The sequence below is a fragment of the Peromyscus leucopus genome, chromosome 15, assembly GCF_004664715.2.
Source record: "Peromyscus leucopus breed LL Stock chromosome 15, UCI_PerLeu_2.1, whole genome shotgun sequence".
NCBI classification, from domain to species: Eukaryota; Metazoa; Chordata; class Mammalia; order Rodentia; family Cricetidae; genus Peromyscus; species Peromyscus leucopus.
Window position 1 is genome coordinate 56,937,940 of NC_051076.1, and position 6,172 is coordinate 56,944,111.

Genomic DNA, 6,172 nt, shown 5'->3' on the forward strand with positions numbered 1-6,172 from the left:
AGGGGGGCTGGAGAGAGGGCTCAGGGGTTAAGAGCACTGGCTGCTCTTCCAGAGGTCCTGAGTTCAATTCCCAGCACCCACATGGTGGCTCACAATCATCTGTAATGAGATCTGGTGCCCTCATCTGTCCTGCATGGACACATGCAGGCAGAACACTGTATATGTAATAAATAAATCTTTTTGCCGGGCGTTGGTGGCACACGCCTTTAATCCCATCACTGAGAAGGCAGAGACAGGCAGATCTCGAGTTCTAGGCCAGCCTGGTTTATAAGGCAAGTTCCAGGACAGCCAGGGCTACACAGAGAAACCTAGTCTCAAAAGACCAACCACCACCACCACCACCCACAACAATAACAACAAAACTAAAAAAGAGATGACTCTATCTGAGTTCTTTAATTTCAATTTTATTTTATGTGTATGAGTGTTTTACCTGCACGTGTGTCTGTGCAACACTTAACATGTCAGGTGCTTGTGGAAGCCAGAAGAGGGCAATAGATCCCCTGGAACAAGAGCTGCCATGCAGGTACTAGGAGAATAATAGAAGATGCATGGTGTAAAAGTGGGAAGGGGGATTCTGGAGGTGGAATGATATAAGCCGGGAGGTGGGAAGAGGAAGTGGAGGGGGCACCCGAAACAAATCATGTATGAAAATGCCATGGGGGCTGGAGAGATGGCTCAGCAGTGAAGAGCACCAGCTACTCTTCCAGAGGACCTAGGTTTGATTCCCAGCACCCACATGGCCGCTCCCAACTGTCTCTAACTCCAGTTCCTGGGGATCTGATGCCCTCTTCTGGCCTCTGCAGGAACTGCATGCACATGTTCCACAGACATCCAGACACATGAAACAAAAATAATAATCTTAGAAAGTGCCTTAGGGGCTTGAGAGGTGGCCCAGTCAGTAAGCTGCCTGTGGCATACGCCTGAAGGCCTGAGTTGGGTTCTCCCACTCAGGTAAAAAGCCAGGATCAGCACTGGGTGGGGTGCACAGCAGGGTAAGGGACACCCACAACCACAGGCAGAATCTCATCCCTAGTTTATTGGCCAGCCAGTGTAGCCAATCACAGAGCTCCACATCCAGTGAGAGACCCTGCTCTTCAAAAAACAAGGTGAGAGCAATTGAGACAAAGGTGATGTTGATATCTGGTAAACACACGTGTGCCATACACAAACAAATACCTGTACATACATACACCGCACGCACGCGCACACACACACACACACGCACGCACACACGCACACGCACACACACGAAAAGAATGTCATAAGGACATCTGTTACTTTGCATGCTAATTAAAAATTAAGTTAAAAGCATTAAAGTGGGGCAGGCAATGTAGCTCGGCAGTAGAATACTTGTCTAGCATGTGCAAATCCCTGGGGTAGTGCCCAGTGTAGGGATAGGTTGGCAAGCTATTCAAGACAGGGAGGGCGTTCTGAAGGCACCTGGAGCCCATCTTCAGGAACCGAGGTTGTATATTAGTGGTAGAGCACACGCTCGGCATGCGTGAGTTCCATCCGCAGCACTTCCGGGACAATGAGGCATCTAGGGCCCATTTTCATGATTGGGATGGGAGCACTGAGTCCCAGCGCATGCAAGGGGCCTGACCAAGGCTCACTGGGATAGAGGTGCTGCAGAGGGGTAGGAAGGGCATCCAGGCGAGAGGTGCAAAGGCTCGGAGAAGGTGGCCCCTTCCTGGTACGTGGACCTTGGATTAGTGAGACCGCAGAGCGTGCAAAAGGGAGCAGGACAAGGCGCCTTACCGAGGAGTGGGCACAGCCCCTTCCTGATGCTAACCGGCCAGCCAGCAGCATGTGCTGAAGCTCCCCAGAGCCTCTCTGTGACTAGGAACACCTGCGGGCATAGAGCAGGGAACAAGAAAACACACTGAAGTCTAAAGAGGTTGAGCTCAAGGGAGTGGGGCCCCTGGGGGCAGGGCTTGGCAGAGCTGGTGGGTTCCCGTGTGGGGCCCCAGCATGCTGCTCGGAAAGGGGGGCCTGGCAGGGTAGGTGGGTTCCAACAGGTTCCCGGTATAGCAGATGCTTCCTGTTTATGGTAATCCATTTAGACTTTCAGACACCTTTGAGCCTGGAGGTGGAAGTCGCGTTCAGTTCAGGAGACTGGAAACACCTGCAGCGGCGGCTGCAGCGGCTACCGCGGCACTGTTGCAGTCTCCTGCAACAGGGCTCCCCCTGTTTATGTCTGCTCAAGTCTGTGAAACGCAGATGCAACGCCCACTTGGAGCCGTGCTTGTCATTTCTGAAACAGTTGCTTTCTTCTTGATCGGACTAGAAGGAAAGATTTCTGTACTTACTTTTTAACTTCTAGTGTTTTACCACGCTGGGCTCTAAAAAAAATTTTCTAACACTCTTGTTTTCGTAAAAATGATTTTGAGCAGGTGTTGGGGCACACACCTTCAATCCAGCATCGAGGCGGCAGAGGCAGGTGGATGTGTGTGAGCTCCGTAGTTCTAGCATGTAGGAGGCGCAGGCCTGTTGCTGGCAGATCCAGACTGGCTGGGACTCTGGCCACTGGTTTCCGTCAGCAATGGCAGGTGACTGAAGGTGGCCACTTGAGGATGTCTGCCTGAGGCAGGAAGAAAGAGCAGGTCTTTCTTCTCGCTCCTCCCTGGCAGCCTCCTGCTCTCATACACTCTGGCTTCAGGAATCCCAGAACCTCAGATTAATCCGTGGTCCTCAAAGGGCATCTGGTTGAAAGCCAACGGCTGGCTGCATCCTGAAGTCCAGGGAGGAGGGACTTGGAAAAGCACAAAAAGCTCCCCAGATATCCCTCCCCAGGCTCTGGAGACTGTCTTACTAGAGAAATCCTAGAAACTATCTAAACCAGCCAGGTATGCCTGGCTGCCCCGTGTAGCAAATGGGAGAAGTTTAAGGAACAGGGTCAGGCCAGGCATGGTGCTGCACACTTTTGACCTCAGTACTCAAGAGACTGAGGGATGGATCTCTATGAGTTCAAGGCCAGCCAAGGCTACATGGTGAGACTCTGTCTCAAAACGAAGGGGGGTGGGTGGGGAACAGAATCAAACCAGAAGTGGACCTGGCTGCCTTCCCCAGGAACCTGTTGTGACCTGTCGGAGTGAGTGATGTCCCCCAAACTGTCCATCTTCTCACCAGTCCCCCAGTCTGCTTAATGCCTTTAGGGATGGAGCACTCCTGCCCTCAGAAGGTAGCCAGGCTGCACTGAGTAACCCGTGAGCCAATGCTTTTTGTCATGAACTCTCTTCCTTTGTTTACTTCAGACACATTTAAAGCTCCGGGAAAACAATGCAAAACAAACAAATAAACACCCAAAGCTTAGCTCAGTGGTTAAGGTCACTGGCTGCCCTTTGTAGTGGGTAGCCATTCCAGCTTGGATCTGGAAGTTCCAACCCCCATTGAGACTCTGGCAACTGTCACGCCTACTGAGCGGCGAAGCGGCACCGAGAGCTGGATGGTCAGCACTCATGGCGCTCTCTGTTTTAGTTTTAGTTTTAGTTTTAGTTTTAGTTTTTAGTTTTGTTGTTGTTGTTGTGGGTGGTGGTGGTGGTTGATCTTTTGAGACAAGGTTTCTCTGTGTAGCCCTGGCTGTCCTGGAACTTGCCTTATAGACCAGGCTGGCCTAGAACTCACAGAGATCTGTGTGCCTCTGCCTTCTCAGCGATGGGATTAAAGGAGTGTGTCACTACTGCTCATCTCTAAAGTCATTTTTTGAAGCCTCACAAGATTTTTTTAAAAGATTTATTTATTACATATACAGTGTTCTGCCTGCATGTATCCCTGCAGGCCAGAAGAGGGCACCAGATGTCATTACAGATGGTTGTGAGCCACCATGTGGGGGCTGGGAATTGAACTCAGGACCTCTGGAAGAGCAGCCAGTGCTCTTAACCCCTGAGCCCTCTCTCCAGGCCCCTCACAAGATTATTTTAAGTAGATTCTACTTAACACATTCTTCCTGAGATTGTGTCACGGATGAAGAATGAAAGAAAAATGAACGTGATTTCCGGTTTTAATTCCTAGGCTGGGATCCCCTGGGAAGAGAGCAAGCTGGAGTTCCCGGTGTAAGGAGGGGCAGTGACATGCAGAGTCATGCATGTAAGGAGGCAGCAAAGCCACTGCTGCATGGAGGTCTCCGTGTGCGGGGCCCTTGTGAGGACTTTGTGAAGAGCGTCATCATTAGCTGTTTCCCAGAGAAGGCAATGAAGGCACAGAGCAGTCATGTGACATGCCCCCAGTGAACCAGCATTGGGGAGAGGAGAGGGGTTTGAAGCTGTGGTACCCTACGTTTGCAACTCTGAACCTGGAAGCTGGGACTAGTAGGTCCTCCTCAAAGGAACATACAGGCTTTACCAAAAGTCTCTTTTGCATCAAAAGAAGAAAGTCTTTGGCGATTTATTTGTATTATTTATGTGGTGTGGGGGAATGGAACCCAGGGCTCTACACATGCTTACCAATTATCCTACAATGAGCTATATACAGGCCAAGAACTTGTCAAACAATGACTAATGGGCAATTCCTCATCCCTCAAGGACTGAAACCTCATGAGAAGAGGCAAAAACCCCATCCCAAAGCCGACAGAGCTCTTGAGAATAGGCAGAGCTAAGTCAGAGTGATGTTTACCCGTGGTACTGAGGACAGCCTGGCAGGATCTGGGAGTGGTGATAGAGAATCAGGGAACTGGGGAGATGCTGGGGGAAGAGGAAGGCTGTCTGTGGAGCTTCCAGTCCAGCAGGGAGCAGGGGCAGGTGTCCTCCTGCCTGGCTCTAGCTGTGTAGCCCACACCTACTAAGTCATGGGCTGACATCACTGGGAAGTGGACTGGGTACTGAAAGGGTTGATACATTTGGGGCTTCTTAGGATTGGAGGTGGGATGGATAGAGAGGTGTAGCTATTGGCTTCTTCTTTGGGGAAGAACCTGGGTTGGGCTAGTTATTTATTTTAGAGACAAGCTCTATGTTGTCCAGGCTCTGACTTTTGCCTCTGCATGTCAAGTAGTTGGCACTGTGACCTGGGCCACTGCACCCAGGTGGGTGACATTATTTGCTATGGCTGGTGTTGTCATACTGATACCCTCTAGGACAGTGGTTCTCAACCAGTGGGTTGCGACCCCTTTGGGAGTCGACTGACCCTTCCACAGGGGTTGCTTAAGACCATCAGAAAACACAGATGTTTACATTATGATTCATAACAGTAACAAAATTACAGTTATGGAGTAGCAATGAAATAGTTTTATGGTTGGGGACGGGTCACCACCACATGAGGAACCGTATTAAAGCCTCCCCCCTCCAACCCTTCATGGGTCCCTTTCAGTTTCATGACATCTGCTTACACTCACTTCCACATAAATATGCACATAGAGAAAATTAGAAGAAAACGCGGAACGCTTCGTGAGTCTGTGTGTCACCCTTGCATGGGGGCCATGTTAATCTTCCCCATCTGGTTCCGTTTTCATTCCGTGCGCTGCCTAAGGGAGCGCTCTGGTGTCTCATGAGCTGTCCCCCCCCCTCCAGCGCATCTGCAGCTCCCCTCCACCAGGAAGCCCTCTGGTGTTACATCCTCCAGCAATGCCGACACCAAGGGCCATGGGACTCGCCCACCGTGACAAAGGCCACCCAAATACACACCATTTAAACACAATTTAAAGATACAGCGTTGCTAGCCCTTGAATCCAGATGATCTCGAAATTCTGTATCTCGTGTGGTCTGCCCTGGTCCCCAGGGTTTCAGCGCCTGTTGGTGTTCTCTTGGACTGATCTACCTGTGCTGCAGAGGGCATGCGCTCTACTTGGCTGTGCTCTTCCTCAGGAGAGCCTTTCCCCTGAGGACCAAGTAACTCCTTTTAAGTACTGAGGCATTTCATGCACAGTAGCTCAGTTTTGCTTCAAAACCTTTCCAAGGGTGGAGAAGGCAAATGGAATGACTCCTTTCGATGACTGTGGAAACATCTGGTGCATTAGCTCCCTGTACATGGTGAATTAAGCAAGCCCACCTGCTGAGCCCTGATTTCCTCAGTCATGTCCTTGGGACTGTTCTGTGTGCCTCCGCCGCCGGCTTAGGTTTTAATCCCGTCCAGGGTCGGGGCTGTGAGCAGTGCTCCTGGGCCTGGCAGGGGAGACAGGATAAGCAGATTTGACTTCTAATCTGACTCACACATCTGCTCAGAGTGCTGTCAAGCTGGGAAA

The 6,172-nt window shown here is 50.8% G+C and overlaps 1 non-coding gene across 1 annotated transcript; it reads right to left on the reverse strand.

Moving 5' to 3' along the window:
* Window positions 1-5,360: 5,360 nt before the first annotated feature.
* LOC114698139 lies at window positions 5,361-5,467 on the reverse strand. The gene has a single exon (XR_003735305.1). It is a non-coding gene; the product is annotated as a U6 spliceosomal RNA (small nuclear RNA).
* Between the last annotated feature and the right edge of the window lie 705 nt (window positions 5,468-6,172).